Consider the following 25808-nt stretch of genomic DNA (forward strand, 5'->3'; position numbering starts at 1 on the left):
GGGTTGAGGTTAGCAGTCCAAAACTTCTGGAGGGCACCAGGTTGTAGAAGGTTTCATTTAAGCCTAGTGCAGGTGAGAATTCTCTTTCATAAACTCAACATATCCCCACCTCTTTACCCTGCTCTGAGTCAACCAGCAGCTAGGGTCTAGATTAGAATTAGCCAGTGTTTCTAATGATCCCAAGACAAATGTGCTCTCCACTAGGGAAGGACCACAGTAAGTAAACTCCTATGGGTACAAGTCGCCGGCTCTTCCAAGTTGAAGACATTGTGTCCAATGCAAATTTTGCCCCCTGGACAGGGCTTGATAGAGCTACAAAGCATGTTTAGACTCAAGGATACTAAGAAGAATCACAGAATATGACAGGTTAATTGAAAACACTCCCCACATTTCCCCCAGGAACTACTGTCCTATCCCAAGTCCGAACATTTGTTTGAAACTTAAGAAATGCATAAAACAGGGGAAGGCTTGGTTAAGAGAGCTTCCACCCTGACAGAATCCCAACTCCAGCACCGACCTACTGGATATGCAAAGGCCACTCACTCCTCCACCACCCTGTCCAGCTCTAGCCTCGCTGAGCAGCCTGGAAACTGGAAAAACTTATAACTGGTTTTCCAGGGGAAAGAGCTCTCAGCCAAACACAAGCTATTCTGGTTTACAGAAAGAGGCAGGAGCAAGGCAGAAGGGAAAGGTCTGAGGCCAGAGAGGACTGCTGCAGAGTGACAGCAGGAGAACAGCCTCCGGCAAAGAAAAATTAAACGACCCCCATCATGCACACTGCGACCCCTCGTGCTGCTTATCTCCAGGGACCTATTCCCCCCCCCCAAAAAAACCATTCTCACAATTTCTTCCTAACACTTCGAGATTCTGCCATTCCCCTGTTTTGAAAACAGCAGACTTGGGAGTTGCAAACTCCACTAGAGGAGAATTCTGGTCTCACTCGTGTCTTGGCGGCCTCCCTCGCCCACTGACCAAACATACACACACACCTTGAAGGAAACTTTATGATCTTTGCTGCTGCTGCTGCTGCTCCTAAGCAAAGCCCACAGACCTAGGAAGCCCCCATCGCCAAATCAACCCTCTCGGTTCCTTTCGCTTCCCACACCCCCTCTTACTTAAGGGCCAGCTTGCAACTCTGTTCCGAGGAGAGTAAGGCCTAGTGTCACTGCCTAAAGACACCGGGGCGGGGAGGGTAAGAGAAAGGAATCCAGAAGAAAGGAAAAAAACAGGCTGGGAACAAGAAGACCCCCTCGCGGGGAGATCCTCCCACCCACCCAAAAGGCAAGCCGGAGTGTCTTCAATCCTTCTGCCTTTCCTGCCCAGCACAGCTCCTTCCCAATCCTCACATGGCTCTGGGAGCGCAGACATGCTCGGATGGAGGAAGCCCTTCGCCGCGCCGCATCCATGCAAGAGCCACGGTTGGGAAGAAGCCATTGAACCGCCCCCGCCGCCGGCTCCTCCACCCCCCCCCCGGACCTTTCCCAGGCACCCGGGACGGCCTCGCGGACCTCCCCCGAACTTGATCCGAGCGCGAGCGGCGAGCTCCGAGCCTTACCTGGGGAGAAGTGGCGGAGTGTCGCTGTTGCGGGCGAGGGGCGGGACGGTGGGCTGGGGGGAGAAGTGGGAGACGGCGGCAAGACGGGAACTCAGAACATCCCTGCTGCCCGAGGGTGCTTTACTCCCAGCCAGCCATGGGGAGAGGAGAGAGAAAGTTCAAAATGGAAAGAATAATTGAGAAAAAGGCCAGGAGCCGGGTTGCAACTGGACCAGGCGGGAGCGGAGCGCGGCGGCGGCGGCTGCCGAGAGGCCTAGCGGAGCCAGCGGCCGCCGAAGGAAACAGGAAGGCTTCGGTGAAAAGGAGGAAGCCCTTCCTTTGTCTGCCAGGTTTTCCCTGAACAATGGCTGCTCCTGCTGCTGTCTCAGGCCCTCTGTTGGGGCATGGAGGAGGCTCGGCTCTTGCACACACGCTCGCTCTCGCGTACACGCGCGCACGCACACGCACACACACACCTCCCTGTGCCTTTCAGAAAGAGGCCCAGAAGCTCCTCTCCAAGGAGGAGGAGGAGGCCTTCCCTCCCCACTCCCACTCCTCTCTCCCCCGCTCCAGGGGCTGCTCTGATCGCATGAAAGAGGGAGGGATCTGCCATGCCTAGGCTGAGAAAAACAAAAGGGAGAGACAGACCCAGACAGAAAGAGGTAAATCCCAGGGAGGGAAGGGGACGCCAGGCAGCCGGAAAGACCAGAGGAGAGAAAAGCTGCGGTGGGAGGTGATGCCATCCGCCCTTAAAGATGATGATGGTGAAGAAGAAGAAGAAGAAGAGGGGTGGGTGAAAAGCTCCCCACTCTAAGTAAAGCAGGCTGGGAAGTACCAGGTCTTCTCCCACCATGGAAGAAACACTCGGGCTCTACAGCAAAAACAAAAAAATCATAAAAAGGCCAATTCCCCCCACCCCCATCTAAGCGGGATGGAGAGCTTCAAAGCGTGCCTTATTCCAGGTCTTGCAAATATCCCTGTAGGAAGGAAACTTCGCCACGTTGGGAGGTTTCACTCGTTTCTTCCATCTACGCAAATCTAGTGCCCAAATCGCTTTAATTCAATGAAAGGGTTGGGGTTGCGTACTGAAATAGCTTGAAGTGCTTTTTCCTACGGGGTAGTTTGTTGCAAGGACGCACCTAAGAAGCAAAAACCCTTTGCATTTAAGTAGGAGTTACTTCCAAGTAAATTAAACATGCATAGAATCCAGCTGAAACTGATATTTTGTTACCCACAAACAACCACGAAAATAATTACTAGCGGAACTGTATGTGGGGAGATGGGCATTTAACTACTCCAGTTCCTGCTAGCTTGTAGGGTTTGATTTAGAGTAGACCAAAAGCCTAAATTTCTGCAATACCAGATGCAAAATGTTTATATCTCAGTGTAATTAGGGCAACTGGGTTGAGACATCCTAGGGCTGTGCAGTCCAAAGCCTTCAATGCAATTCCCAGGATGTGGTGCCTTTTTGTGATATGGGGTCTCTTCTATAGGTAGCCAAAAACAGTTGTCTTCCCTTTCAGCAGGGCTGAATTTGTGTCAAGTTGTTATGAGCAATGGCTAAAACCAGTAGAACTAAACTTGTGGTGTGGCTCACCAAGGACAGCCATGGAACCTAGGGCTCAGATTGTCAGTTCCCCCCATCCAACAAAGGAGCCAACAGCTTCACAGTTTGGTTGCTGGGAATGGCGAAAGCCATTCCTTTTGCATCACTGCATGTCCTCCAGCTGTCAATAGCACAGAACCACTGTCAGGAGAAAAGGATGCAACCTTAGCCTAGGGCTCAGCCTTGAACGTGTCATGTAATCATAAATAAGAGTACCTATACTGGCCGCCTGATGAATAACTACAAATATTATGAGCACATTTAGAATTCAGTGGAAGGTTTCTAGCACAGGATAGTGACCTGCAGGCACGTTTGAGCCTTCACATTTCTAATTTTAGAAACAGAGTGAATCTATAGCATTGGTCTTTATGTAAGATAGTATTGAACTAAAGCAGGGGTAGGGAACCTGTGTCTTCCAGACATCACTGGACTACAACTCCCATAATCCCACAACAGCTGGAGAGCTACAAGTTCCAACTCATTAGGTCTAATGCCACTGTGTCCCCTTCAGAGCTGCCCTGGGATATAGGAACCTTGCAGGTACAGACAAGATGTCTTTCAAACCCTAAATGTTACTAAGCAGGGAAGCATGAAATCCAGTGCTAGCCAGAAACGAGGGACAAAAGTGAGTTTTCAGCACCTGTTCTATGGGCAATATATGTTCTGTAGAATGCAACATCCCAAAATAAGGACACATGGCAGCTTTTGCAAATGAGAACTGATGGACAGAGCTGGCAAAAGACACTTTTTCCTTCAGAACTTTTAATTGCATTTTTTCCCTGAAAAAAGTAATAACAACACATTATTGTTTTTAACTTGGAAACTAAACCCCAGGTATGTATCATTTCATTTTAGAGCAAGCCTTTTTAGCCACTCAGATTGGCTGGTGTTGGTTGGTATATTTAATTCTCCTGCAATGAAGAGTAATTTTGAGATATACACCATGTAAAAAAGCCAGTAAGATTCAAGGCATAAAATTAGGTGCTTCCTTCAACTGAGCACTGGAAAATAATTGGGGGGGGGGAGTATATAGCTGGTTGTGCAAATGTGCACACATATACAACTGCATGTGTACAACTGTTCTAGCACAATAGACTTTTTTTAAGTTACAGGTTTCTAGGTTTGACTGTAATAGAACAAACCCTCAAAATATGGAATGTGTGCCTTCCACATAACTGATGGCTTGCTTTAGCAGCACAAACCTAAATGTACTGGCAGTCTGAACCAGGATTGTCATATTTTCATCAGATGCTAAAATCAGAAGTCAATAAATACAGCATTTTAAATGCCTGCTACTCATCTGAGCAAGTAAGAAAATAATGGAAGAATACTTCATTCTGCAGAACTCTGGGTAACGTGCAATTGCAACTCCAGCTGAAAACACATCTGTTTTCTTTTTCATAAAAGGAGTGGGGGCTTGGATTATGTGCTGAAATACGAAATCATACACACACACACACACAAAACGTAGCTAAAGTGCTGTGTGTCAAACTGCCACTGGGACAAACCAAAGCTCTGCTTTCGGGAACAGCCTAGCGTTAGGAATGGTTCTAATTACCAGACTCTAAGCTACAGAATTCAGGTCACAAATTTCCTAAGAATGAGAGTTAGTTCTAGTGAGGGTCTAGCAAGGAGATGTGCGTCTCGGCTACATAAAAACAAAGGATCAGTCTTATGTGGTTAGTAGATCTAGCACAGTATCCCCTCTCTGACAAGAACCAGCTCCAGATGTACCAGAGGAAGCCTGAAACAGTGCAATGAATCAGCATATAACTCCAGCCTTTGCCATTCACTTTTCAGTTATTTCACTCTCCTAAACTGGTGACATCCTCAGCAAGAGGTCCTTGTATGTATTTACAAAATCCTAAACAACTTAGGTCCAGGGTACCTCAGGGATCACCCGAACCCTTATATCCCATCTTGATCACTAACTAAAATAATCTGCAAGAACTAAAATAATCTGCAGGAATGTTGTAGATCATTCCCCAAGTTAGCAAGGCTCACTTGATAACAAGAAATGGAGCCTTTAGAGTCATCAGCCCAGGCCTGTGGAATATTCTGCCAACAGAGATTCAGCAGGCGCCTTCTGCTTCAACTTTTAAACGCCTGCTGAAAACTTTTCTATTCCACCAGGCCTGTGAAGGAAATGAAGAACACATCTATAATGGTTAATTGATGTCTGTGTTTAACTTTTTATATGGTTTTTACTGTGTGGTTTTACTCTTTTTTGTTGCTTTCATATTTATTATACTGCTATTTCATTAAAAAATATTTCTATAAAGAAATAAGATGTCTGAACCATTTTAATTAATGGCTATGGTAAGGATTATGTCTAGGAAGAAATTCTACACCTTTTGAAGTTAGTTAAACTATTGGCTATCACCATGATCTTATGGTAGCATGTTTCAAGGATCAATGATGCATGCTGTGGTAAAGAACTTAAAAAACAAAAACTAGATTTTAGTTTTAATTTCACTGTGTTACCCCTTCAGTTCTAGTGGAATGGTAAACATTAAAATGTTAGGCGAACACTTCTGGGTGGTTCCAGACAACTGTAGTGAAGGTGTTTCACCCATTTGAGCTCAACAGAAGAGCAGACAGGGAAATGATCAAGGTGAGGAAGCCAGTATTTAAAAAAACACAGAGCTGCTACTACTACGTTCTCAGATCTATGCTCAGTCTCCCAAGTGGATCACAGAGTTTCTAGCCTAATAAGCAAAGGCAGCAATAGAATTTCTCCTCTTGGCTGCTTCAATGCCATAAAAAAGCAGCATAGCCTAGGGTTCTAGCCCTAGGCGCAAGGGACAGTTTCTGGCTCTGATTTAAAATGCTACCAAGCAGTCCTCTAATAAACTTGGGTTTTGCAAAGAACGGCAGACAAAACAGGATGAGTCACAGAATAGCACCTTCATGAGATACTGCTCCTCTCAGCAGAAGCACCATGGTGGATCTGTTATTTGATGTGCCCAGTTACCATGGCTGTAGTGATGGTGTCTGGAAAAGGATGGTGCTGCTATATGTTCACTACTGCAGCAAAGGGTTATGAGTCATTTCCAAAATTCAGGGTACCATACCATGTGATAAAACACTGAATGGTCACATGGAACCTGAAAGGCTGATTATGAAGCTATTTTCCTGATAACTCAAGAATCTGATTTTAAAAATATTAATAACCTTTGTAAAATATTATTATTTTTAATCCATTTCCCTCTCCTGGCATTAACAGGTGTCATCCTAACAATCCACAGTGGCAAGGAAACACTTCTTCAGGACCCAAAGCTGCATGAGCTTGGGGAATGGAGCCACAGCATATCCTAATGCACACATATTTGTTAGGTTTCTAACCTGTGGCTGATGCAGGTTCAAGGCTTCCTAGAAAAGGAGACCCAATCCCTTGCTGTCACAATCATATAAATCTGATATTTTGGAGGTACAGCAAAATAACTTATCCCCTTCCACCTCCTCTTCACACCTGTATGTGTGCCACACTGGGAAGCATAGCAAAGCAACCCTAAGTGCCAACACTGTTAATACTGCCTACTATAACATTCTTTATTTCCTAAGTGCTTTACAGCCTTTATTGTATTTAACCTCACCACAATGCTGTGAGAGAAAAGTTATCAGGATTCCTGTTCTACAGGTGTGGTGGGATTGGTGCTGAACATTTTTCTCTCAAAACTATATAAGTAGTCTTTAGCAATAGTCAGTGGCGTAGTGTGGGGGGTGCAGGGGGGGCCGGCCGCACCGGGTGCAACATCTGGGGGTTAGGGTTAGGGAGCGCAAATCCATGGGTTAGGGGGCGCAAATTACCGTATTTTTTGCACCATAACACTCACTTTTTTCCTCCTAGAAAGTAAGGTGAAATGTCTGTGCGTGTTATGGAGGGAATGCCTACGGGTGGCATGCCTACGGATTTTCCTCCTCTAAAAACTACGTCCGTGTTATGGTCGGGTGCGTGTTATAGAGCGAAAAATACGGTACTTGCCTTGCCCCGGGTGCTGACAACCCACGCTACGCCACTGGCAGCAGTTGAACATACATCAAGAGCTTCCAGATCAAAGTACCAGATCTATTAATCCAATGGAGTACATTTCTTTCAGGCATTCACACATTGTAGACTTCTATCCCACCTGACATTTCAGATTCACACATCACACAACTGCACCACCATCAACACTGCAGTGATAGAGAATGTCTACATACATATTATAATGGGCTTAGGAAATGAGACAAACAAGCTTCCCAACAAAACTAGAAGTTCTGTGATTCAGGTTAGCTAGGCATGGAGAGGGTGGGAATTATACCTGCCTCATGGGGTGTATCAAAATCCAGAAACAGGGGGGAGGGCTAATTTTCCCACACGTATTTGGGGAGGGTGAAAACCACTAAGTCCTGCAGACTGGTAGGTGTGGGGGTCAGCAATATCATTTTTTAGCAGCATCAGTCCATGTCACTGGAACACATCCTCTAGCAGGAACACATCTTTAGCAACCTTTGGGTAGGCAGAAAGAAAACATGCCCTGTGTGTGCATTTTATTCTCCCGTCTTCTCAATTAGGGCACCCTTATGCTACAGCAGCCTTGCAGCGCATCCTCACCTTCAGCAATCCCTCTTTGGAGCAGGTCCACAAAGATGCAGCAGCTCCAGCTGGTTCTGGTTCTGGTCAAGTTAATAATTAAAGAGGCATTGGATGGATGCTGAAGCAGGACTGGGATGTGGTTGGCGGAAGTCCTATTCAGTCTCCAGTGGGAGGTATTGTGTATTTGTTTGTTGTCTCATTTTGTATTTTAATGTTGTGAACTACCCTGTGATCTTTGGACGAAGGGCACTATACATATTTTAACAGGAAGAGGAAGAAGAAGATCCCCTCCACCTTTTATACATAGGAGTCCAGCAGCACAAGAACCTCTCTCTCTCTCTCTCTCTCTCAACTCCTGCAGCTCTCTCTTCAGTCTTTTCATGTGCCACAGTTCACCAGCCCCTTTTTACTGTACTCTGTGCAGCTAGCACTGGTGCTCTGGGAGATATAAATCACACAGACACAGCTTTACGGCCATTGATCCAACCACGTGGCAACGGATGCCGCTCTCCGACAAGGAGCATTTCCCCTTGTTAGAAGAGAGACACAGCTGCTCAGAAACTTAAGTCCTTTTCGCTGGGGCTTTGCCAAGATTGGATAGCCAAGATGGATAGAACGCCTTAGGGAATATGGAGGGTGCAGGTTGGGTCGGATTTCCAGATGCTATGTGTAGGACCCTGAGGGGCTTGAAGGGACACTGGTTAACTCCAGAGAAAGCACCAAAACAATTGCTCACCAACAAATCCTGGGGCTGTTTGTGTGTGACGGTGGGGAAGGGCCCTCATCTGAGAGGCAGGCTGTCTACTCCAGGACTTGTTGGCATGCGAAGTCACGGGAGGAGAGGGGGGGACCTCTGCACCTTGCAAAGGCCATAGCTGAGCAGGTGTTTCCTGTCACTTGTTTCAGGCAGTTAAGTGCTTCCTTCAGGGCCTGCTAAACAGAGTCCTTCATCTTCTCTCTCTAGTCCTAGTTCCACAGGCAAAGAGTCCACTGTCATTTGATCTCATTTCTTTTGTTGCCACTGATCAATGAGGTTTCCAAAGAGCTGCCCCCAGCAAGGCAGCTTCTATGCTATGTTCCCAGTACCCAGGTATGCTTCTGCTATGGGTGCCACTCAGCTTATCTCCTGTGCTATACAGGAACATGTGGCTACTTCATGTGTAGCAGGGCCTCAAGCGGGGTTCACAGCTACGGACAGTTTTTGCTCCAGCTGGATTCTATTAGGTTACAAAAACTTACCAGATTTTACATACAGATTCCTGGCATGACAGTATTCTGAACAACAGAACTACAAAGCTAGTTTTACCAACTTTTTCATTGCCCTGCAGGCACCTTTAGCATATAGCAACCTGGAATAATTTGATCTCTTCTGTTGTTTGTTGGTAGCACAATATAATCAAGAGACTGTGTCTGTCTAGAGATAAATAAATCATTGTTTTTGACCAAGAAAACCAAATGAAGTGGCCTGTATAAAATCATGCAATATCAATTTGATTTATTATTATTTTTTGCATAATCTACTCTTTTTCTGTTAGCCATAGGGAGGAACAAAGAGCTATGCCAGGTGCTAAATCTGTTCTGCTTGTCCACTAAAATTCCTGTCATCCTCCCCCTCTGGCTTCTGAGATTTCATATGATGTTCAGGGCATTTTCAAGTCTTGTTTTGCAGCCTTAAGGGCTAGAAACTTAAAAGAAGATGACATTCTCAGGATGCTGAAGTTTGACCCCAACACCAATTCTTGTGCTTGCATTATATGATAATGTAATGCACATTGTCCTGAATAAAAGGTGGAAAGCATGCCTTAATTTGTTTGATGGCCCTGCACTGCCCCTGAAAGATAAGTAAAGAGACATCAGGTGTCTCTGAACCAGTCATTGAGACAGAAGGGAAATTATTTTAAAGTTGCTCTGAAAACATTTAGACAGAGCTTGTAACTGTCACTGATTCCTGCACTAAGCTATTAGACCAGAGATTCTCAGACTGGACCATAAGCTCCATTTAGGTGATCCCAACAAAAGATTGTGAGCAGTCAATAATATTTTTTTTGTTGGCTCTGTGCCTGATTTGTTGTTGGGGTTTTTTTCTGACAATTGAGATTGAGGTCATTTTGACGAGCAAAGGAATTATCAAACAAGCTAACAAGGACTTGGCCTATGGTCCATTATTTTCATAATAGAACACTGGTACAGTTTACTAATTTCTCCCTTAAAAAAAAAAAAAGCCACTTAAAGCGGCACTTCTCGGTGGCCTGGCCTAGAGCCTTTGGTTTTCACTGGGTGGTGCTGGTTTTGAACATGAAGCTGTCATTGAAAAAGAAGCAAGTGTTAATATGTGATTCTCTGAGGCGAGTTTTCAAGTGTCTCTCTACAACCATACTGCTCCCTAAATTGACTTCCTGAGCCTGCATTGCTATAGTCACCCACTGCAGAGTAAGCCCCACTGAACTCATTGAAACTTACTTCTGAGTAAACAATGGGTACAATTTTTATTTATTGTTATTTCATAAAATATATATGTACCGCTTGATTGTAGAAAATATTTTTCCTATGAGGGCTACTTATATTAATTTTCAGCAACTGGATTTGTTGCCCAGTTGAGGAAAACTTCCACCTGGCCCAATGACCAATGAAACTTCCACTGGTTCACTCTTACTTGGACATTTGAAGCACATTAAAGGACACTGGAGAAAGCACATTCTTTCCCTCACAGAATTCTAGGCACTGTAGTTTACCCCTCACAGAGTTATGATTCCCAACAACCCTTAACAGGCTACAGTGCCCAAAATTATTTTGAGGGAAAGAAGGTGCTTTGAAAGTGCTTTAACTGTGTAGGGTGCACACAGCCTTGCCCTCTGGCTGCTCAGTGACATCAAGCCTAGTGGACAGGGTTGGTGGAATTGGAGAAATCACAATAACAAACAGCCATACAGCATGCAGAGGGAAGAAAATGCTTCATAAAAATGCCCTAGTGCAAATTTCTCCAACTTGGTGCCCTCAAGACATTTTAAACTACAACTTCCATCATTCTTGACCATTAGCCACGCTGGCTGGAGGTGATGAAAACTAGAGTCTAACAACATCTGGAGGCCACCAAAATAGGGAAGGCTGCTCTAGAGGATAGCTAGAAAGAAGGCCTGTGGCACCCAAAGTGCTCTTGTGGTTCCCATGGGATTAGTGCCCTCTTAAGGGGGAGCAGCTATCCCTATAGGGAAGTAGCGATCACTCTAGTTTTGAGGTCTAGATTAGCTGGCAAGCCAATCTACTTGCTAACCAAAACCCTACAGAAAGATGTCTGTACTAGCAAAACCTTTTGCTGGAAACTACCACACACCCAGCTTCTGCCAACCTAGCAGTTCAAAAGCACATCAAAGTAGATAAATAGGTACCGCTCTGGCGGGAAGGTAAACGGCGTTTCCGTGCACTGCTCTGGTTCGCCAGAAGCGGCTTAGTCATGCTGGCCACATGACCCAGAAGCTGTACGCTGGCTCCCTTGGCCAATAAAGTAAGATGAGCGCCACAACCCCAGAGTCGTTTGCGACTGACCTAACGATCAGGGGTCCCTTTACCTTTACCTTTACCACACACCTAGCACTATGCAGCTCACAACTCTCAAGCAGAGTCCCACTTAAGTGGCTTCTGGCAGACCAATAACTTCTGCATTACCCTAACCTTCTGGTTTCATGTTACATCTGTGCATGCCAATTCCATGCAGCAGTGATTCTCTTCCTGCTAGGGAAGGGTCAGAAAGAGCACAGGCCAGCTGCTCCACAGCTCTTCAAACCACCCTGCTGTCAAAGAGCAAGAGAGAAAGCCACAGACAGGCCCACTAATACTCTGGCACTTCTTACCTGTATGTGAGTTTTAGTGGCAAACAAAATGCCAAGGAGATGACTACCGTCCATGAGAGTCTCTTGTTAACAAGGGACACACAAACAAGCCAGGAGAAAGGGCTGAGAAGGAGAGGGGGAGCAGCATGTTTGGAACAAATAGAAGGGGGAAATGTACCACAGTAATTCATCATTACCCCCTTCAGAACAAAAAGTGCTCTTACTCACAAGCCACATAGCCTACAGCTGTCCCAATCCTGACCCCATTCAACTCTACAGACCCCAAAGCATGGCACTTACCCCTTCCCACATGCTTTACAGGAGCTGAGTTGCTTATCAGACTTTGCCAAATATACTCTTCCATCTCAAGCTTGTTATCTGGGAGTTGTTTGTAACCAACAGCCTTGCACAACTCTGAGAAGTGGATGCTTCTTGGGTAGGGGGATTCTTACAGCAACCAGCCAGCCAGCCGAGCAAACACCCCCCTAGTGGAATCTCTTCAGCCATTTACAATTTATTGTGCTTCTCTAGGAAACTGTGGACTCCACCCACCACAGATAACAACCTTTATCTTATTTAAATTGCTGTGCTAGAAAGGAAAGAGTGACCATGCTAGACTTTCAGCTCACTTCACATTCAAGGTTCATCCTTTGAACATGTAAACTAATCAGTTACTGAAGCAAGTTGGTTCCTCCAAATAACTGGCGCTATAGCCAGGTGTCTAGAGACATTTGTATGGCTTTGGGTAAAGCTTGGGACATCTTTTGGAGAAAAATGGAAATCAATGAACTTGGAAGGGGGAAATGAACAAATTGTTGTTCTTAACCCTTTCCTAGTGTAACTCTGCTGCATCAGGCATTTTGTTCTCACAGTAGCCAACCAGATGCCTGCACAGGCAGGACTGAGTGCAGAGAACTCTTCCCATGTGAAACCCCACAATGGGTACTTAGAGGCATACTGCCTCAACAGTGGGGCAACAAGATAGCCATCATGGCTACTAGCCATTGACAGTCGTATTCTCCATGAATTTGGCCAAACTTGTATTAGAGCCATCCAAGTTAGCCACCATCACTATCTCTTCTGGGAGCACATAGTTAAACTAAGGAATTCTTGTGAAGAAAATAGAGTCTCCAACTGTTTGAAGCATTTATTATATGTTTATTTCAATTAGCCATATTGGATGATATGTTGAGGATATTTAATCAAGATTAGTTTTTGCTTGCTAACAAAAACAGGCAGATCACTCCTTCTTGAGGAAATTATCTTCACTATGTTGTTAAGTGGAGTCAAGAAGTGTACAAAAATTACTTTTTCCAACATCCTCCCCATAGTGATTAAAACCTGATTTTTTTAAAAAAATAAAAGGTAACATTTTTAATTGATTAATCACCTCTTTCATCCCTAGACAAAAAGGCTGAAAATGTGATGGAAGAATGCATCAAAGGGTCAGGAACTGGTAATTAAATACTGTTTTTTTAAAAAGATATCCATGTGCGTTTAGAATTTCTGAAGTCATTCTCATGGCTTTTAGTGGTTGACTTAAGATTTTGAACATTAACAGCACCAGTGGTGGAAGGCTACACTTTAGAAGCAGATACAGTGGTACCTCTGGTTAAGAACTTAATTTGTTCTGGATGACCATTCTTAACCTGAGGTACCACTTTAGCTAATGGGGCCTCCTGCTGCCACTTTGCCGCCGCCGTGCGACCGCGCGAATTCTGTTCTCATCCTGAAGCAAAGTTCTTAACCCGAGGTACTATTTCTGGGTTAGCGGAGTCTGTAACCTGAAGCGTCTGTAACCCAAGGTACCACTGTACAAGATTACAAGATTCAACATACAAGGAAACTGTTTCCTGAATATGAAATATTGTTACTACACAAGGCAGAGGATCAATTGCGTTGCTCTTGTGAAGAAATTACAGTTGCAGTAGCATGACATACCCACATCAATCAGATGCAAGTTAGCTACAAAGCACTACCTGATTATACAATTGGCAATGGTGTACACACATGTCTGTGTGTAGGTGAGATATGATCACCTACTAGTAACAACAGGTTGCTTTCACTTTCTTTTTAAAGTGTGGAAGTACGGTAAGCATGTTGAGACATTGGCAGAAACACCATGGCAGCCTATGATATCAATAGACCAACCCCCAGCAAAAATAGCCCAGGTTACGTGGGGATTTGGGAATCACTGGGAGCCTTGGCTGCTATATTTTGGCGTTTGGGGAGGAAATCTGGTAGGGCCCCTTTCCTAAGCATGGCTTCAACATGTGGAACTGTACAAAGCAACTTAGGCAAAGGAGGACAGGCAGCAGCAAAGTCAGCCCCACCCTCTCCCAAGAGTTGTTCTGCAGAAGGCAGGCTTATCGGGCACCTGCATGCATGACTTGTGGTTTCCTTCAGTTGCTGGGCAATAAGGAGGATCTGCAGGGCTCTTTTTGCAGCTGGCTGAGGAAGGGAGCATTTTCCCCACTCAGCGACACAAATATTTTTTTTTAACCTAGAATTCAGGAGGAATGGGTTGGTGATAACCATGGATTATCTGAGCCCCCCTCAGGACTTGCACAAAGCAAATTTATTTCCCAGGCTTGTAAAGGAGGAAAACGTTCTGTGTGTGTCTCTATATGAAGAGTGCCTTAGATTCGGCATGTCAAGATGAAGCTGCTGATTACTGTTTTTCCAAGGCATCAATATGCATTCTATGGAGAAAGGCCTGTCCATTCCTAAAAGCCCAAATGCAAGCAAACCAGAGATACACAAACAACAAATATATCAATTGCAGAATTCCAGTGTGCAAACGTATTTGGTATACATACATGCATGCATTTGCACAAATACAGAGATGCTCACTCTTAACTAACTTGCATGCACAGTGGCTCAGACATGCGCACTGCCCCACCCTTTCCATTAGCTCCAGCATCTGGATTCCGGGGGGGGGGGGGCATATTGAATGCATCAGGAATAGAGTTTCTCCTGCCAGTTCCTTCCCCAGGGGGGGTGCAGTTCAATCCAGCCTGGCTTACAGTCCCTATTGGGACTCTGCCTAGTTAAACAGATAGCTCCCTACTGAATAGGTAATTCTTCCATCTTCCTCCACTTGTTTCCTGAGCCTGAGGTGGCTGGTTCCAAGCTGGAAGAAACATTGAGCAGGTTCTAATCATGGTGCTGCAGTTGCTGCTGTTCCCCACTGGCTTCAGTGGTGGTGGCAGATAACGTTTCCCAACCCGCCTGAGCTTCAGAAACTGTCCCTTGCAAAGACTCGGCAACAAATACTAATACTGCCCAAGAGTTCAAGTATTTGCGTCATATAGGCCTCACTGAAATTTTCCGCGATTAAAACACTGCTGTGTTTCCACTATTCTCTCTTCATAACAGAATCACAAAAATGTAGCAAAAGTCCTACAGTATTTGGGTGTTTATGAGTTCCAGTGCTGAACAATAATGGACCAACACAAATGACACTGACACAACCAACCACCCCCCGCCCGCTAAATAGAATAATGAAGCATTCCCACCCCACTCACCTCTCCACCCTCCCCCTCTTTCCCCCTCTTTTCTTCTCGACCTAATACTGCATACAACACTAATGTCTCACAACAAATGAAACTGATCTGTAGAAAACACAGCTCGAAATAAGACAATACATGTATTTTTGTAAACTAAGAAATCTTTAATAAAAATCATTATATTTTTTTCCCCACAGTGAACTGTGAAACCAAATACATATATAATATATAATATACATATATAATACATTATATATATATATATATATATATATATATATATATATATATATGCAGGTTTTGGTGTCCTCGGGTGTCTTCCCGTGTAAAAGTTGGGGTGTCTAGGCGACGTTTCGACGAGGTCTCACTCGTCATCTTCAGGCTGGTGCTTTCGGCTTCTTGTTACTGGAACAGAGCAGGATCTCAGTGTTTGAGTTCCTATAAATACTGTAGAGGGGGTGTGGTGTATAGCCTCCAATGTTCTGGGCAGAGAGGCTATACACCACACCCCCTCTACAGTATTTATAGGAACTCAAACACTGATATCCTGCTCTGTTCCAGTAACAAGAAGCCGAAAGCACCAGCCTGAAGATGACGAGTGAGACCTCGTCGAAACGTCGCCTAGACACCCCAACTTTTACACGGGAAGACACCCGAGGACACCAAAACCTGCATTCCTGTACCCGTGAAAATCTACGAAAGCAAATATATATATATATATATATATATATCCAAGTAGCCCCACCTCCAAGGTCACACGCTCCTCCCCCAACATCTGCAGGTACAGCACGAAAGTCTGTAGGGAAAGGACCTTTGCACATACCTGTGAAGGCCCCCCTCCCTATAGACCTGTATGTCAGGGAATGCTACTTGTTGTGGCTCTCCTCCTTGCTCCCATGTTGTTGAACACTGGAACTCACATTGCTTGAACACCAGCTAACATTTATTAGGAATGTGCCTGCTGCAGAAGTGAGTGATGCTCTCTGTGCAAAGGAAACTATTGAGTTAATACTGGTTGAGAGTCAACTTCTGAAAGTGAACTTGAATTTGCCAGACACACAAAAGGCTGGTGGTTTAAACTGGGACACTGGGGAAGCTCTGTTGGCTGGTAGGATTAAATGCTTAGTGGCTTTGCTAGGAGAAGCAGATTACACTCATCCCAACAAGGTACCAGGTTTTTTTCCCTAGGAGAAAGCAGGGGAAATTCCAGCAAGGAAATACATCTAAGATGGAATGATGCTTTGCATTCTGTGTCCAGTACCACTGATCCTGCAGAATCCTTGCAAGAAAGAGAGTGAATGAGAATACTGATGGCAGGGCACAGGTGACCATCATGAGCTGTCCTCAAACAAGCTCCTCCACCTAAACAAGCTCCTCCACCTTCTCCCTTTCTCTCTCACACACAGAGAAAGAAGAACAGGCTCCCTGGGTGGCTTGCCTTGCACAGTGAGCTGCGAAACCACACCAATACACTTCTACTGATTAGAAATAACTGTATTTTAACATGAAGAGAGATTAGCCAAATTCATCCACCAACATCTCAAATAAACAAGCACAGTTTTCACAGCTACCACATCTGCAACGGTGCTTTTATGGACATTTTTCCTGGTTTGCTCTTGACACTAAAGGGGTAAGAGCCCCAGCACAATCCTTAACACTGTTCCTGGTAATACACTGAGCTGGTCCTTTCACCATTAAGAGGCAGAGAAAGGGGGTTTGTTTCATTCATAATGGCCAATGGCACCTGTCAGCATAATACCAGAAGTTCAGAGCAGTGTGTACCTCTGTCCTTCTACCCTGATCTCTATAAGCACCACAGTAAAATGTTCTAACCCCCAAAAATTCTTTTGCTTGCTCCTCAGGAATAAGAGTCACAGAAGTTACCAGTACATGCAGAAAAATCCTGAAGCAAACCATGGTATCTGCTTCCCATGGCTCAGGCAAATAATTCTGTTCTTCATCACTACAGCCACCACTCAGCCTCCCTGGTAATCAATGAAGCTGTCCATGCTGAGAACAGGAGCACTCCATAACACTCCGGCCCCTCTCAGCCAGGAAGCAATTTAGAGCCTGCTTGCAGTTACAAAACTATTCTTTGTTTTTCTCTAGAGAGCCAGTGTGATGCAGCAGAGTGCTGGGTTTGAACAAGGGAAATCTGGAATTGCCTCCCCACTCAGGGATGAAGTTTACCAGGAAAGTCACTCTCTACAAGCCAGATCTTCCTCACAGGGTTGTTGTGGGGTTAAACTATTGCTCTGAGCTCACTACAGGACCAGCAGGATACAAGTACAGTCGTACCTTGGAAGTCAAGCGGAATCAGTTCCAGAAGTCTGTTTGACTTCCAAAGCGTTCAGCTTACAAAGCATGGCTTCTGATTGGCTGCAGCAGTGTCCTGCAGCCAATCAGAAGCTGCGGAAGGCACGCCGGACGTTCGGCTTCTGAAAATCGTTCGAAAACCGGAACAATCACTTCCGGGTTCAGGAGTCAAAATGTTTGAATTCAAAGGCATTTGGCTTCCAAGGTTCCACTGTATAGGAAACAATCTAACTGTCAGTGAATACTGGTCAATATGGGTGAAAGGAGCACTGCCTTACCAACCGCAGTCTGCCCTCAGCTACCTCCTGCCTGCCTGCCTTATACTTACAACCAGCCATGGGGTGACTCTGCCTGTCACTGGCTCCGGCTCCACCTGCTGTCAGTCTCCCTGCCTTCTCTCCTACCAGTCCCACTGGACACTAGTTGTTGTGAATCTAGTTTTCTCTGGGAGCTACGCTGCTGGAAAGAGCCTGCGTTTCAAAAGCAGCAAACGCACACCTTTGGCCTCTAGCAAGGAAAGGACTGCTCACAGACTTGGTCAGCTGAAATTTCCAAGACAAGAGATGAAAGGATCATGCTGCTATACCTAGAAGGGAAGAGTTATGGCATTTGCCTTGAAGATTTGGACTTAAAAAGCAAGAGCAACTGTCAGTTCTGGATTGTCTCAGGCCAGATACATGCTGCAGTAGGCACCTTGGTTATTAAATAGGATCCCCAGCCTCCCTCTCCTCTGAAAAGAAACCTCTGCAAATTGAAGCTGGGACTCAGGTGTAGGCAAGCAGCTGCATTTTCATTTGGTTTTGCTGTACACAAGTTGTCCTCTCTCCCCCTTATGCCGTTCCAATTCCTTTCCTCATCCCCAGTCTACTCATTTTTTTTTGGAGATGCTGTAATAGCACACATTTGGGGGGAGCATCTAATGGAGTTAAGCCAGTCAACTAAGAGTTCTGGATCTTCAGAAGAGTGTTTCCTTTTTACATATCTTGAAAGGCTTTAGCAGCCCCAGCTGCTATTGGGTTTTTTGTTTTTGTTTTTTGGTGGGCGGGGAGAAGCCTTAAGAGGTAGAAGCCTTAAGGGTCCTCCAGGAATCATAAGAATGAGGAGCTTCTAGCTTTCCCACCTGCCATCTAGACATATTTGTGGAGGGGCAGTTATATTCACACATACCCCTTTTTTGTTTGGAGCAGCATTCAGTCATGTGCGCCCCCACCTACATTCTGAAGTGGTACAGCCCAAACACAGGTTCACACCTCAGTGAAAACTAAGCCCTAACGGGAACTTGCCATGCTGGGAATTCTGGGAGGCAGCAAGGCTGAAGAGGACTGGCAATGTACAGGAAGCTGCCAATAGTCAGACTATTGGTGGTCCATCTAGCACAATACTGTCTACACTGACTGGCAGTGGGTCTCCAGGATTTCAGGCAAGGATTTCTCTCCCAGCCCTAACCTGGATATGTTCAGGATTGAATCTGGAACCTTCTGCATGTAAAGCAAGCTTCTCTACCATTGAGCTATGGCAGGCAACAGCTATTGGCTGGGTAAGCCCAGTGTGAACTGAACAATCCAAGCTGCATCAGTGTTAGTTTTTCTTGCCATTTACGCATTCTACCAGCAGTGGGGGAGCCACTTATCCATGAGTGGGTGTTCTCTACAGAACAGGAAAGACCAATGTGGCTGGCTAGGTTATTTAGAAACAGTGGTACCTCGGGTTAAGAACTTAATTCGTTCTAGAGGTCCGTTCTTAACCTGAAACTGTTCTTTACCTGAAGCACCACTTTAGCTAATGGGGCCTTCTGCTGCTGCCACACCACCACCACGTGATTTCTGTTCTCATCCTGAAGCAAAGTTCTTAACCCAAGGTACTGTTTCTGGGTTAGTAGGGTCTGTAACCTGAAGCGTCTAACCTGAAGCGTCTGTAACCCAAGGTACCACTGTATAGCCTCCAACTGTATGAGATGTGATCTTCAATGAGATGCACAGCTGGGAGAACTTTTAAAACACATCCTTCTCTTGGCCTCTTTTATGCACATATTAATAGAGGCGCATAGCTTAACATAGCTTTTGCCCTTGCCCATAGAACGAACAACTGAAAGGCATTATCTTACTCAACACCCGGCTGGGCTAGAGAAAAGGGAGTTCCTGCTGTCTTTCCAGAACTCTTCATATTGGCTGTAAAATGAGTAGGAGCTGTTTTGTTTTTGTTTTCCCTTGGGCTGCAGTGTTTCTGCTGCCAGCAGCTTTGCAGTCCGTACCATGTCCACCCACAACACTTTTGTGAGGTAGGTTGTTATTACTCACATTTTGCAGCAGGGGTAATAAAGATTAGGAGCCCACACTGGGCTCAGCCCATCCATTTTCCAATCCAATCCAGACCAAAAGAAATATGTAGGATGACCCATATCCTTTATCCTATCAGCATGAGAGTGCACATACAGCAGAATCCAAGCACACCACTCAGTCCTCAACTTTCTCCAACCCTCTTTCATTCTTTCTTTGAGTGAGTGGCATTCCAATCCTTGAGGTGCACATCCCTACCCAGTCTCTTTAGTCTTCCTGTCACCTTTAAATTTATTTATTGAATACTATTGCATATACTCCGTGGTAAAAGACATGACTCCCTGCTGGTGGAGACTCTGTTATTGGGAATGCCCAACCTACAGGTGAAGAGAGGCGAATTTAAATCCGCAATAACGTGGCTGACACCTAGTCGCTGTCCAGAATGACTACGGAGCAAATACTGTGTTGCTAGAACATGAATAAAACCAGTAGAGAGTCTCACCAAAAACTGGCAGGAAACATGTGCACAGAGACCAGTGTAGAACATACAGAGCACAAATTCCATCAACATGATTTAGATTATATAAGGCAGATGCAGCCAAAGTGGTGCCCTTCTTTTAAAATAATAATAAATAGTTTTTATTAAAGATTTTATTGTGTTACAAAACAAACAAAAAAACAAGAAGTATATACAGCATCTCTACTTTCAGTTTATAGTCTTTTTCACAGTTCAATTACATTTGGTATAGGACACTATTGTAGAGCACAACTTCTGTCTGCCCCAGCCAGCAAACCCAAGGATAAGCAATAATGGAAGCTGTAGCCCAACAACATATGGAGGGCACTGTGTTGGCTACCCCTGATATAGGGCTTCCCTAGGAAAGAACAAAGCAGGGCTCTTAGTCCTCAGCCAACTTGTCTATGACAGGACAACTTCAGCTAATAAATGAATAGCTCTGAATAAAGCTGAGTGGTTTCGGAAACCAGGCAATTCTGGCAACATGCTGGTAGATGAAGGGAAATGAACAAGATTGGGGATGAGCCTGCAGTCAAAGTACCCACAAACTGGATTTTGTAAACAAAGATTTCCTCCCCTCACCCTTTTAAATCCCCTATGGGATGTTCTGGGTCAGGAAGGGTCAAGTTGCTGAGGTTACAAAGCTAAGTCCACTCTGCCTTTGACCTCATTGAACCACACTGACAGTTTTAGGAGGGAAACAGGCATGAGGAATGCATCCTGAGCAAGATTCTGACCAAAGTATTGGTAATTTTGCTGTATGAAGCATGAGTTATGCTCAGGTTGCAATTTCTCTTGTTCACACCTTCCCACAATATAATCACAGGCTCCACTGCAAGTTTATGCAGAATTTAAACACTCTGTGCAATGAAAAGGAATGGGTGGGAAACAGATACAATGGAAGTCGGAATGTGCATCACACACGAGGAAATTATTCCATGGTGGGCTTTTGTTTTAGATTACCAGCTAACGAAAGTTAAACTCCAGCTCAGAAAGTCTCTGAAAACCACAAAGGACAAGGCTTTGAGGCCAGAAAAAATACATTGCTCACATGTAGGCAACAGTTCTGAGCATCACAATTCAAGGAGGGTGTTGACAAGAAGATGGAAAGGAGTCAGAAGAGAGCTACAAAAATGATTAAAGGCCTAAGATCTGACTTTAACTAGTGAGTCATACCACCACAATTCTTTTCAGGGTTTTTGAAAAGAGAGAGAGAGATGAGTGGAGATGCAAAACATATTATTCTGCATGTGGGTCCTTGATCTGCAAAGGCTAAAATTATTAGTCTAAAAAAGTCCTACTGGGTTACACAAAGCTCACACCCACATAATGGTGCACTGAACTGCAGTCTGACAATGCAATCCTGTGCATGTTCACTTGTGTTTGGTGGTGCTGACTTCCAGATAAATGTTTATAGAATGCAAATCACACTTAGGACAGGCTGAATCAATAGGGTATCTTCAAGCCTGAGGAAAGTATCAAAGGAGTGGGAATAGGCTCACTGTTTTGTATTGTCTAAAATGATCTAAAGTGACCATTTCAGCCTCAGCAGCAAGAAAGATAAGAATTTTTATTAAAGTACAAGGAAGAAAATTAGGTTAAATGTAAGAAAGAATTTTAATAACTGTAAAAGTGTGAAATGCTTAAATAACCTGCCTTGAAGTTTCCATATTCATATGTATGTATGTATGTATGTATGTATACATATAGACAGTTTTTGGCACACTGCTGATATGGAATATCATGTCCCAGAGCAGAAATGAACTAGGTGACAATTAGGTCAACTCCCGTCCTATGTTTCTAAGAGCATTTGAGGTTTATGAAAGGGTGGCAGCTCTTCCCCACCATCATTTACAGACCCATAATTAAGATCACTAAATGTAGAGTAGTTACCTCTTAACACTTTAGCTCACTGTACTAGCAGCCAGCATAGTTTAAAAATGCTAAAAACGTGGTCAAATTCTTTCCACCACATGCTGTTTATTCATTCTAGTGAAATGATTGGATCTGAACCCCCATTAGTGACCCTGTTGGTGCATAACCAAAGGGTTATTCCAGACTAGACGAAAAGCTCTGCTAGAGTTAACACTAGGCTTTCAATCCAACTGTTGGGCCTGCCCGCCCTCCCTCCAGCAGGACAGAAGACAAACGAAAGCTGCATCCTGGGCCACCCTTAGGACCAACTGGGTGTACAGAATTTATCATAGAAGTGTGGAAGGGACCTAACAGTGATGATAACCATTTATAGTAAAGCATAGGTGGGCAGAAAGTAGGTTGGATTCTAAGGGTAGATCTCTGGATTTTTTGGAGTAGATCAGCAAAAACTCCCAATTATCCAAGAAGAACAACAAAGCTCCCCCCCCCCCACTGGTGAGGGACCAGGAGTGATTTTTGTGTTTGAAAAGATGTGATCTTGGTTCTGGTTCTGATAAAATTCCTGGGCTGAGCTTGTGCTCAAAGGCAACCTCTGCCAATTAATTCTCAGCCACCTGCATGAGACACTCTTATTCACCTGGCTCTGGCTGGTGGATTCTAGTGGAAAACAAAATGGACCCTGAAAGCCTGAGGTCTGCGCACCTCTGCAGTAAAACAGTATCTTTGGCAGCTGAACATCCCTAACAGAATATACCAGGCAAAATAATTGCACCCATACCATGGTGTGCAAAAAGCAACAGCCAGTAAAGTAGGCAGCTTAGCTTGAGGATACCTAACGGAGCCCACCCACAAGTACAGAATCATACTTGTGACTCACCTCCTTTAGGAGCCTAATTGTTCCCCCCCCCACACACACACACAAGCCATGAAGGGATTCATTTCACAGGGATGGTGCCCAGGCACCCTGGGGATGGGTGGGGTGCACAGTCCTAGGCAAAGCACAAGGTGTGGAGAGGGGGAGAAACTTGCCAGGAAAATCCATGTGAGGAGGAAGAGAAAAGGCTTGGCTCAAAAAAAGATGTTATTCCTTCAGGTGCCTTATGTGGGACATGATCTAGGGGTGTGGCTTGTCATCCCATCAGCCGGTCTAAACCACCACCTGCTGGGAGCGGGAGACGCGAGGGAGTCCAAAGAAGTGATGAAATTATGTCTGTGATAGAAGTAAGATTGTTTATTATTTGTGCATTTATATTTAAAAACTTTAATAAATATTTAAAACAAAAACAAAAACCACCACCTGCTATTATTCCATTACGCCCTGCATAGCCTCGTGTATCTTCAGCATCCGTGTGGAGACAGTGCCTCACCTGCAGCTGAGTGCCTAATGCATCCTTTCATATTCCACAGAAGCTGCTCTTCAGCAGCGAGGGTATCTTTGGGGGGCCCTCCTGACTGGGCTTGCTAAATTAACCTCAAGTAACTGCAACCTGCTTATTTGGGTTGCAGGATGCTGCTTCCGCATCTTGGCAGAAGATACGTGCAGATTTTTCCTCACACAGGTCTTCCAACTTGCTTATTACCTCTAATGCGGAGTCTCCCTCCACATGCAATCGTGTATAAGACTCACAAAGCCCCTTGCCCTAATCTCTGCATAGGAGCACTGCTAGAGCTGTCTTCTACTCCATTCCTTTCCAGTGTGTATGTTGAGGCCGCATGGCAAAACTTACCAACGTCATCTGCAAGGGTAGAGATACACGTTGCCCTCCCCCCCAAAAAAACGCATAACAAAACTTCATGAGCAAAGCACCTTCAGGGGTGGGCAGGCAAACTGGAGCACTGGGATGGTGGGGTGTCTGGAGCACTTCCCCCTCCTGACACTTTCCTAATGCAGCTCCCCTGACCTGCTGCTGCCCCACATTGGTCCAAAAGCAAGATCACCCTTGCAAACATGTGTCTGGAAGTCCATAGGAATAGTGGCGGGGGGGGGGGGGGCAGAAGCTGCAACAGAAAAATGACAGCTGAGAGAAGGGTTAAGCACCCACTTCCTCCTCATGCCTCCCTGCTTCTTCTCTGGAACCAGCCTCCCTCCTGAAACTACTTTACCCTAATAGTGTTTTGTTATGTGCAGTTGTGCATGACATGTAATTCCTCCCCAACTATTGCAAGAAAAAAGCTCCATCTTACAGACTGTGGAGGAAGAGCGCATGCATTAGGAAAGTTCCTCTCTCAAAACATGCAGGGCAGATGGCTTGATTGTGAAGGGAGCTGCAAGTGAGTTTAGACGCAGTAGACTCTTCCTGCTGAAAGCAATGTCTGAATGACGGCGGGAGGGCTGGCCGCGTGGTGGAGGGGAATTCCAATTTCACTCCAGCCCCAGCCTGCCCCAGTAGGAAGCATATCCTGCCCCCTGCAGTTCTCCCTCCAAGGCCCTGCCTGCCCCCTCCCTATTCCCAAGGCTGGTGCATGCCCAGGCTGCGCAGTGTGTGCCCCCAGGCTGGCAGCACGGAGGTTTCTTTGTGTTTGTCTCAGAGCTGGTTGGCTGGTGAATTCCCTGGGCAGCCGAGCGGCAGAGCAGAGCTAGATGCCGCAGCGTGGCTGGCAAGGGCTCACATGCACCCAGCATGTGACAGCTCCCAATTAACTCCTGCTTCAGTTCTGAGTGCACACAGGGAAAGCACCAATCATGGCCCAGTATGACACAGCAGCTCACTCGCCCCCCACCAGGCATCCGCTGCTCCTGCCCCCACTCAGCACCCACGGGCTCCATCAAGCAATCTCTTACTACTGCTTCTCGCTGCCAACCCTTATTGCATCCAGGTGCAGCAACAGCCCTGCCTAGAACCTCCTATCTTCATCTGAAAACAATCCCTACCAGCATCTTCCACCCCTTCCTAGCTTGGACAATAAGAAAGTTCCCTCTGATTGCTATGCATCCTGTCATCTCTTTCCAGCATCCACTGCTGAGACAAACTGGAACTGCAGTAGCATCATTAGCTGAAGCCTAGTTCAGTATTCTGTTTCCAGCCTCATGAAGTCACATCTGGCATCCTGTTTGGAGGCTCCACAATTTCCACAGGATTTGCTTCATGGATCTCCTAGGTTCTTTCACATCCATGAATTATGTAGAATTTTCCAGTTCCTGGTTACTCTACAACAGAATTAATCATACAGCCCTAGTCATGTCGAGGGAAGGACCATGGTTCATAATAGAGCATGCAAAAGGTCCCAGGTATCTCTGTGAATGGTTAGGAATGTCTCCTGCCTGCAACCCAGGAGGACAGCTACCAATCAGGGTAGGCAATGCTGAGTTAGAGGAACCAGTGGTCTGCTTCGGTGTAAAGTGGCTTCCTCTATTGACTATGTCTCTTGGAGCAGATGGACAATCACAGACCCATCTGGACCTAACAGATCCCATTAATACTTTTGATTATTTGTTTGGCTACACCCACATTTTCCATATTAGAGATTGCCATAGGAAGGCTACCCGAGTGAAACATGTCTTTCTCTTTGCAAAGGATGGAGTTTTAAAGTGCATGCAGAGATCAAGAGCTGCTCAAAAGCTTGGGAAAGAGAAAGACTCTTTCTGTGAGAGAGACAGAAAGGCAGACAGAGACAGAGAGAATGTACCTGCATTCTGGCCTTATCTCCATGTAATCAGCACACAACTGTGTTTCTATCTACTGTACATTAAATTCCAGGTTGTGACTCCAAAGTTGCTACTGCAGTGGTTTCCTCTCCCCACTGGGAATGTCCATTGCCACCTCTTTCT

General features: G+C 45.3%; 1 protein-coding gene across 3 annotated transcripts in view; it reads right to left on the minus strand.

The window, feature by feature from the left end:
- The window catches only part of LDB1 (LIM domain binding 1), a 59829-nt gene that overhangs the window by 26175 nt on the left and 7846 nt on the right, over positions 1-25808 (minus strand). The window contains exon 1 of one of the 3 annotated variants that reach the window (XM_081863878.1): positions 1556-1961. The exons of the other annotated variants lie outside the window; for them this stretch is intronic. The gene's annotated coding sequence lies outside the window, so the exon portion shown is untranslated. Of the gene's footprint in view, positions 1-1555; positions 1962-25808 lie in introns of those variants that run through there. 3 annotated transcript variants of the gene reach the window in all.

Source organism: Podarcis erhardii (genome assembly GCF_964252035.2).
Source record: "Podarcis erhardii genome assembly, chromosome: 5".
Taxonomy (NCBI): domain Eukaryota; kingdom Metazoa; phylum Chordata; class Lepidosauria; order Squamata; family Lacertidae; genus Podarcis; species Podarcis erhardii.